Raw genomic sequence first — 9,929 nt, 5'->3', positions numbered from 1 at the left:
TTAAACTCCAAAGTATCCAACAACAGATAGTCATTAAGGCAGAAACAGAGAGGGGGGGAGAAATAGGCTCAAAGGAGACCCTTGAGAAAGTTCCAACTATCAGCTGAGAAGGAATGTTGCAGCGTGAGCAACAACATTCAACAACATGTGCCGCACTTACCACAGCCAGGTGGCCTGCTGCATCCTCTTCACCTGGGCAGCCAAGTTGCCTTTACTTGGTGCAGCACAGTCATGGGTTGATCATATTGGGAGCAGAACTCACTGTGCAGAGGCAAACTAGAGGCGACCTGGCCATGACTCACAGGCCTCCTGCTGCTTCCTGCCACCTCCTCCAGGGACCCCAGAAAGCATATGCCTGCAGGTCCATGCTGATGAAGAATGGACACCTTTCCCTCTGCAGAACTACTTTGTTCTGGCTCCAGTTATGCCTTCCAGTAGAATCAGTGAGGCTGCAAACAAGTCTCCACTACCAGGGCCAAAGTGGTTTCAGCACCACGGAGAATTCCTCCAGAGCTGGGAACCTTGTGTAAGGTTGACTCACAAGGAAAAGCCCCAGGGTGCTGGAAGTTAAGTCACAGTCTAAAGCTAATTAAACCAAGACAGACCTGGGATGGGAGGGGGGCAACTTGCAAGAGGCCCAAAAAACAAAGTCAATCAGAAGACATTTTATAAGATAGCAATTGAAAGGTCACTCACATCACAAATTCAAAGGGCAAACCTCATTTGTTCATTTAACAAATATTTACCAGCATCTGTAACTTATTGAAAAATAGATGAATCACTGTGGGATAAAAGCAGAATATGGCAGCAACACTGTCCTTCGAGAGATCACCTCCCAACAAAAAAGCATACAAAAGAAATTTGCTTAAAAAAAGATTCTAATAAAATGATTTTAAAGTACAGTGTGGAAAGAATTTATTTCTGGTGGTATGGTAGACTAACAATCCTAATTTTCTTTCCTAGGGGAAACAAATAAAATACTAAATAAAATATCAAAACCAACTTTATTATAATTGAGCATCCAAATAATTGAAATAATTGAATCATCACAAAATGAACAAATCTGTGTCACAACCACTCAGACCAACTAATGCACCACTACTAGCTTTCCAAAGCCATGTTCCAGTTGACCTTAGGCCAGGATCCCTTTGCCTGCTTGGAATCATATGATAGTCACTCTGAATTCTTTCACTTAGCTGTGAGATCAATCCACCCTGCATATGCAGCTCACTCGTTTTATTGGTGTGGAATACATCTTCTTACAACTAAAGCACATAAATACGGAATTTACTTATCATCTATGCCACTGTTGAAGGATGTTTTCCTGCAGTTTGCAGTTGTGGATAATGCACCTACGGAAATGATTACTGGGTGCATGTATGTGCACTTCAATTTGCATCTAGTGGAGTTCCTGGTTGGCACAGCCTGCAGACAGTCATGTTCAGTAAATGCTATCACATGAAATCAACTTATTAAAATCCCTTGATGTGTAGGCAAGAAAGCAAGGCATATTCAGAGGACAAAAAGTATCTTCCTTCTCCCTCCCTCCTTCCTTCCCTTCTCAGCCTAAAAACCTTTAAGTGGGTGTTTAGGTGAAGCAGCAGCAGTAGTAGCCCAGCATGGGGTGTAGGAATCCACAGGGAACACAGAGGGCATTTCCTCCTTAAGAGGAATGAAAGCCAGTGGCCACAGTAACTAGCTACAGGTGGGTGCATGGGGGACAGTAGCCAGAAGAGGCCTCAGAGCCCAAGAAGAGCCAGGGATGTGCCCCAGTACAGGATGGTGTGGCCATGAAGCTGGGCACCTAACAGGAGTGTTGGCCTGGTAGTAAACCTATGGAGGATGAGGGGTCCAGGTCTCTACCTGTGGAAGAAGCAGTTGAAATATGAGAAGCAAAAGCAGAGTGAGCTCCGTGGTGCAGGTTGGAGCTGGCAGATCTCTGAGTCTGGGTTTTTATGATTACTGAAGTACAGTGTCTGAATATACCTCTGGCTTTGCCCATTCTGTATAGATGGTCTTAATTCTTCCTTTTCGGTCTGGACATCTTATTTCTTTTCTTGCTGTTTTTAAAATGAAGTTCCCATTTCCAGTCTTTATTTCCCATCTCTGTATTATTTGAGGATTCTGGTTTTTGCTGTTTTGCTAGGTCTTCAAGTTTACAGGCCTTTCTCCATGCAGTCTGAACTTCTGCTGGTTCCATCTCGGGTATTTTCCATTCAGACCCTGTACTGATGCACCATCGTGTATCAACTGGTGGTAGTTTTTGGTTGCCAGGGTTAGCAAGTGGCCAGGAGTGTGGGGCCTGGAACCTACTGCCTCATCATCTCCAGGTGGACCTCGGGGCAGCAGCAGAACTGGCTCCTTTTTGCAGCTGCTGGGATTAGTACACTTACAGTTCCTTGGGGGCACTGGCAGAATGAAGTTCCATCAGGCCCTGGGACAGAGGTTTCTGTTTCCTCACTGGCCCTCTGCCAGGGTCACTGAGCATCAGGAGGCCACCTCCCTCTACCCTGTGGCTCCTTTCCATCTTTAAACCCAACCCCAGTGGTTTAAGCCCACTTCACACTTTGATTCTAACATCTCTTGCTGACTCACCCCTGTACTGCTTTCAGCTTGAGAAAGTTCTTTAGGGGGCTTCTTTTCCTGGCTTCAGCTCCAACTATGGACAGAGGGTGCACACACTGTGGCCCTCCCCCGACTTTTCCCACAGACCTCCAACTGCCTTGGCCTCCCCGTACTGCCAGCAACATCTCAACTGAGACAAGGCATGGTTGCTATTGCGGTTGTCTCAGGAGAAACCACCCAGCATGATGAATATCAGTTTTGAAATTAAATGTTAAATTTAAATTCTTATAAAGATTCACTGAAACCAAAGATTTTATCTTTGAATGTCAGTTTGAGAAACACTTATCTATAGGAATAAATGTGAAATCTTTACTTCAGGCAGGACTCTCATGGATTGAACTAAATCCTCCTAACTATGGGTTTGTTGATCCCCCAATCACAGAGCCTCACCATATGGCCACTCTTGGAGAAGGGCTCTTTACAGAGGTAATCAAGGTAAATTAGGTAGCAGCGGGTGGGTTCTGATCCATTACGGCTCACATTCTTATAGAAAGCAGACATACAGACTGAAAGTCACACAGGTAGAACACGAGTGAAGTTGAAGACAGAGATATACAAACCAAGGGTGCCAGTGACTGCCAGTGAACCACCCAAGGGCAGGAGGGAGGCCTGCAGCAGATTCCCTGTGTCACAGCCTCTGGGGGGATCCACACTGCTAATTGATTTTGAAAACTCCTAACCTTTAGCCCAGAACAAATAACTTTTGTTTAAGTCACCCAGTTTAGTACAGAAAATTGTTGTTTTGATATGAAAAGCAACATGATTAAACAGAGAATTCAACACATTCATAAATCAACAAAAATAAAGGTGCCAATTGTCCAAAATTAATTGACATCTTTATATAATTTTTACCAACATTCATATTGGTAACGTAATTATTACCAGTGGGAATGTTTTAGAACTTGACAAAATGATCTAATGTGTTATCCAAAAAGAAATAAAGCATTAGCTTTAAAGAAGAATGAAATTATGGCATTTGCCAGTAAATGGATGGGGTTGGAGAATATCATGCTAAGTGAAATAAGCCAATCCCACAAAACCAGAGGCTGAATATTTTCTCTAATATGCGGACTCAAATTCACAATAAGTTGAGGGGCACTACAGAAGAATAGCATTATCTTAGATGAGGCAGAGGAAAGGGAAGGGAGGGGAGGAGAGGGGATGGAATGTGGGGATAGGAAATAGTAAGAATAAAACAGACATGATTACTGTGTGTATATATGTGACTGCATGACCAATATGATTCTATAACATGTACACTCAGAAAAATAAGAAATTATATCCCATCTATGTATGACATATCAAAGTGCATAAATGCATTATACTGTCATGAATAACTAATTAAAACAAATTTAAAATTTATTTAAACAAGAAAGAAAGCGTTAGAAAAATCCAGGGCTTTTGCGGGGAGAGATGATAAATGATGATGGAGGATTTGCTGTATTAAGTATCAAAACATTAGATCTATTAAAACATTGCAAGTAACATAAAACTCAGTTCAATTAACTTACACAATAATGAAAATGTTGTTTTGTACAAATGAAAAGACATGTGGCTGGCTGGGAGTGACAGTCTAACCTTGAAGTTCATGGTAATGGTGTCAGGGTTACAAGCTGCTTCTGAGGTTCTCTCTGCTACCTTTGCTCCTCGAGTTGGCATCATCCTCACCTTTCTTTCTCTCTTGGTCACAAAATGATAATCAGAATGACTGGAGCCTGATGCTTCTCATTTGCACCCAAGGGCATAGATCATGTCATGTCCTCAAATCACCAAACAAATCCAGAGTTCCACCTAAGTTAACTGCTGACTCTTGGACCAACCACAGGTTCAAGGATATGGTTCCTCACTTACTGACCTTTTTCTACAATAAGTTTCCTTTTGTTTAAGGAAAAGAACAAAAACCTACTTGAACTAGGAGGGGAAAAAATACGTTTCACAAAATTCACCAGTAAAATCATCTCTGAAGCAATTTTTTAAAAATCAATTCTTTCAGTTGACATAAAGGATATTTGTATTTTTAGTTCATCTTTTCAGTTTGGTATAGGGTTTTTCAAACACTGTTTCATTTTATAAAAACTCTAAGTTGTCAAATTTATTATCATATATTGCTTATAACATTTACTATCTTCCAATATCTATATTATATATAGCGATATCCCCCTTGTATTCATGATATAGGACTTTTGTGGGGTTTTTTTTCATATGCAGTCTTCCTATGGAATTAACCACAAAGTTTGAAATATTTACATATTTTCCAAAGAATCAATTTTTGACTCTATTAATTTTATCTATGTTTATGATTTCCTTCTACTTACATTGGGTTCAATTTACTTTGTTTATTCTATGAAAACTTACACAATGTATTTTTAAACATCTTTTTAAAAATCAATACAGGAATTTTTTAAGCTATAAATTTGCCTCTATGAATTGCTTTAGCTATAGCCCATACCTTTCAAAATGTTCAATTATAACAATCATTTTAAAAATATTACTTCCTTTTCCTAAATTGCCATAAAAAGATGAAAATGACTAAAAATAATAATAGGAAATGAGAAAACTGCAAAATCCTTATAATTTGGTTCCTTGTCTCAGGTTCTTAACTAGCTTCTGGGCTTTGTCTTTTCACATTGAGATTGAGAAGAAGGAAGATATCAATCCCATTTCCTCATTTTTTCCTTCCAACTTACAGCTTTAATCAAGCCCTTGCTGATCTCATTTTCCATGGTGGCCCCTTTATTCATTACTGCAGCCAAGATAAAGCGCAAAGCAAATTGTCAATTGTCTCCTTCATGAATTTTTAACCCTGATGGACTTAGTTTCCCTAGGAATATAAGACTCTTTTCTCTTTGTGACACTCTGTCAGAGGAACAACATAACTAGGCATAAAATTCACAGGATATGATAAACATAAAATCTAAAAATCTCTTATAACCACAGAAAATCAAGTAGAAACAAATCAAATTATCAAAATTATAGAGAAAGTGCCAATTTTAGATTTTCCTAACTGGGCAATTATTTTTGAAGTCAAGAAAGTGAGTTTTACATTTATGAATACACTGAATGAATGCATTTTCTCAGTCTTAAAGAAACTAGGTTTGGGAAAAATCTCATTTTGCAACAATGTAAAAGATAATAATATCAGTCTCCTGCTTTGAATCCTATTTTTCAATTCGTAGCATTTGCATAAAAATTGATCTTCAGAATTCTGTCATTAAGTGTCAGAAAAGTTAATCCAGTTTTAGTTAGGGTCAATGAATTCATCAACGCAATTAACTCAATTGGTAGAAAGCATATTGCTAATAAATGCTATAGCTATTTAAAACTCGGGTCCCCTATTGCCCAGGCTACTTGGCCAGCACACATTGTACCTGAAGGCCAACATGCCTTATAACCATCAAATAGCCAAAGGATCTTATGGGTTTCAAAATCATTAAAGCAATGTTCCTTAAACCATACATAGTCTTTGAACCATTTATGTCAATGTTTTATGCACTGGGGGAAAGTGAATATTTAATATGCAGATTCCCTGGCCTCTCAGAACTTTCAAATCAGAGTATTTGGGGGGATTGCTGAGGAGTCTGAATTACTTATAAATTCTCAGGTGATTTCTACGCACTTATACTGAGAATAATGAAAATTGCTAGGTAACCTCTAACTATAGGGAGCATCTACCCCCCCAAATCATTTTTGATGATTAAATATTTCAAACATATAAAAGCCGAAGAAAAATAATGCACTGGACAACTGTGTCAGACTCAAACCTCAGGTGCCTTCTCAAAGCTCGCTGGGGCCACCTGCTCTCTGGGTCTCCAGACACTGGCTCCACCTCAGCTTTGTCCACCAAACAACTTTTCAGGACCTCATGGTTCTGCTACCTGGGGCTGACTGGCCTCTTGACCTTGGCATCTTGGCTCCAACCTTTGGGCTCCCCAACATCTAACAAGGCCGAGTGCTTGTACCCAGGGGTTCAGACACTTCCTGCCACTTCCAGACTCAGATGTAACTTTCCACTGTGGGGCTCAGATCTGTATTCAATATGGACTCCTTGTGGCCAGGTGGTTCAGCCCCTTGGCTGGAAGCACATTAATAACTGTGGGGTGAGCTTTGACCAGAGGGCAACAAGAGATGGACTGACAGATTCTTTCTTTCCTTTCTCCTCCTCACAGACTTCTCAGAATGTCTATGAACGGGACACACCTGTCACACTGCTCTTTCTCTCTCCCAGCATCTGGTGCAGTGATAGCCAGTACAGGTGTGTCACCTGCACAGTGCATGTCCTCCCTGATTCAATTCCTGTTTTCCTCACAGTTGCTGTTCTGGTGGCCCCCATTGAAGTATAATCCCTTCCACCCTTGATCTAGGTGGGACTCACGAGAACCCAGGCTAAACTAATACTAGGCAGGCAATACTCAGGATAACCAGGGAACAGATCCCTTCCTTGCAGTTATGACTTGTATGGAATATAAATTACTTATTTCATGCACATAGAATTTAGCATTAGCTAATTCTGTGTCTTGGCCTTCATAAGATTTTTATATGCAGCATTTATTTCAGGATTTCTAGCCTTTAAACCAAAGATAAAATTTTCTACTTTTTTACCTTATTGGTTTAAAAAAAACACAAAAGTAATTTTTCTCCTTGCATATAAAGACAGGGAGAAAAAATAACAATCATCTAGCCTTGAAGTTTTATTAATTCATAATGTAGCATCTTGCCTAGGGTTCTGTTCCATGTATCTTTACTTTGTGTAGGAGACCCTGAACCTTGGTCATAATACTAAAAGCTTAAATGGACATTTCCAATTTCTCTTTGTGACAATAAAGAATGTATGCACTATCTCAATTCTATGTACTATTCTTATTCTTCAAATTACAACTGTGCTTCTGATTTTACATATAAAATGTACATTATACCTAATTTTAATGCATTGTGAATAAGGTATCCAGAGCTGCAGATAATCAAAATTGCAGTGTATGATGTCTTTTTTTTTTTAAAAAGTCATTAGTTCTAGAGTTCCTCCTTACATGCTAATACTGCTCATGTTAGGAGCATGACATTTAATACACTTAATATTCAATGGTGCTAACCAGGCCTATAAGTAAATTTTCTCTACAAAAATTTGAAGATTGAGAGATGCTTAATGAAGATTTCACAGAATTCTTAGAAGAAAATAAACATGAAATGCTTGAAGCATAAAAGGAGCTGGACTGTATTGGGGGAGTGTGGGGTTCGTGGGTTAAGGGGTCTACAATGAGCCACTAGGACATTTGATTTATTTTGAGCTGAAGGCATGTGAGTTCCTGAAATCCCTTACCTGCCTAGAAGTAGAGTCTCCTTGAAGAACTCAATCATCCCAAATCCCCTAAGAGCAACTCTAATCTCTTGGAGGCAGCACTGGGTATCCAGAAGCTATCACAAAACTGTCTCCTATCTAGTCATCTAAGGGCACATTTATCTTTCAAAAAGTTCTTTTGTCTTTCCATAAGTGTCCTTTCTCTCCACCTTCTAAGAATCCATCTTTTCCCCCAGAAGTGCCCCTGTGCCCCACCCTGTGCCCTATTAATATGGTACAGAATCCTCAGGTTCTTGCTGCCATCTGAGTTCCATTTTTCTCTGAACATCTGTATCTTCTTTTACTAATCTGTTTGACAGTTTAATTTTCAGGTCTCTAAACACAGAATATAACAGGGTAGAGGAAAAGTTTCCTCCCTGACACGGGGCAAGAAAGGCAAACTAGTTGCTCCTTTGCCATTAAAACCCCACTGAGAGACGCACCACCATATAGGATTCTTCTATCTTTTCAACTATGATGATGTACAAAACTTTTAAGAAGAAAATAAGAACCAAAATTATTTTAACATGATGGATATTACAACTGGAAGTAGATCTTTTTAGCAACAATAAGGTAACTTTTTAGACAGGAAAAAGTAAGGTCTCTATAGAGAAATAAGTTTGATACCAAAGCAAAATATAACATGAAGTTTTCTTATTATGTTGAACTAAAATTGACACTAGGTTTTTTAATTCAGTAATAGCTATGCTTGATGGAGCATTTTGAAACCAGTTATTAATTTAATTAATTACTCCTAGAATCCCTTTATCCCAGAAGCAGAATATCAGTGAACACCAATGATGTTTCACCAAAACTTTTGGTAAATCTGTTTCCTTTTCACAACCATTTTGGTTGCAAGAAAAAGATGAACAAGAAAATTTCTTTCAAAACACTCTAGCTCCCCCACTAACCAGCAGGAACCAGAGCTGAGTCATTTAACCTGTCTGGATGACCTCCTTGAGATCCTGCAGTCGAGGAAGTCCTGTCATGGCCTCTCATTTCTGTTTTGAGCAGTGATAGTACAAAACTCCCTGTGATGTGGGGAACACAGAACTTAAAGCACTTATCAGCCACTTGTTCTCATCACATGAGCTGTCCATCTGTGGCAGGATATCAGATCCAACGCTGAAGCTGGTGCCGTCAAGGACGTGAGCCACTAGTGTTCACGGCTATCAGCAGACCCAGGAGTCAAGCCAGGATGCTTCCTTCCCTAGGTTCCAGCATGGAAGTACAGACTGCTGGGCAGGAATGGAGGTGATCGGGAGGTCAACCTCCTACAACACAGTAGGTATTTATGAAATAGTTCATGGAATGTCTGTCCAAACATCCTCTGAGTCAGATTTTTATGAATTTCATTTTTGAGTAAAGATAATCAATATTTTTAAAGTTCTATGTCCAGAATCAATGAGGCACTCACCAGTGATCACCATGTGGAGACCCCAACAGAGATGGAGCCATACTGGTATGTTCACCCAGAAAATGAGAGCTTAAAGAAAAATGGAACATTTTCCAAGGAAAGCTAGAAAATAGAAAAATGTTGTTTTCCTGAATATAAATTTGGCAATCGGGTCTGAAGTTTGCTCATTACAATATGACTTTTCAATGAGTTTTTGAAGGGCTGAGAACAAACCGCCTCCTGTACGTGAAAAATAAACAAAAGAAAGTATTTAGACCCTCTCAACCTGAAGGTATTTGGAAAATTTCAATTTCAACTGTGAACCTCAACTTGCTTGATGGAGTAGATTTGAAAGTTATTTCTGGGGGAAAATACATGAGAGGAACAGGTGAAATAAGTGCAGGATTCTGAGGTAGGCACACACAGGGTCCACCATGCTGTTCTTTGTGAATATTGTTATAAAATTGATAAAAGGATTATATTTCTTGAGTTTGGGTTGGGTAGTCCTAAATTGAATCAGAAGTAGACAACCATATTGTGTTTGAGATTTGTTGAGACATCTTCAGAGAGGTGGGG

This window comes from Marmota marmota, unplaced genomic scaffold (genome assembly GCF_001458135.2).
Source record: "Marmota marmota marmota unplaced genomic scaffold, marMar, whole genome shotgun sequence".
In the NCBI taxonomy this organism is placed as follows: Eukaryota; Metazoa; Chordata; class Mammalia; order Rodentia; family Sciuridae; genus Marmota; species Marmota marmota.
This window is presented reverse-complemented; position numbering follows the sequence as displayed.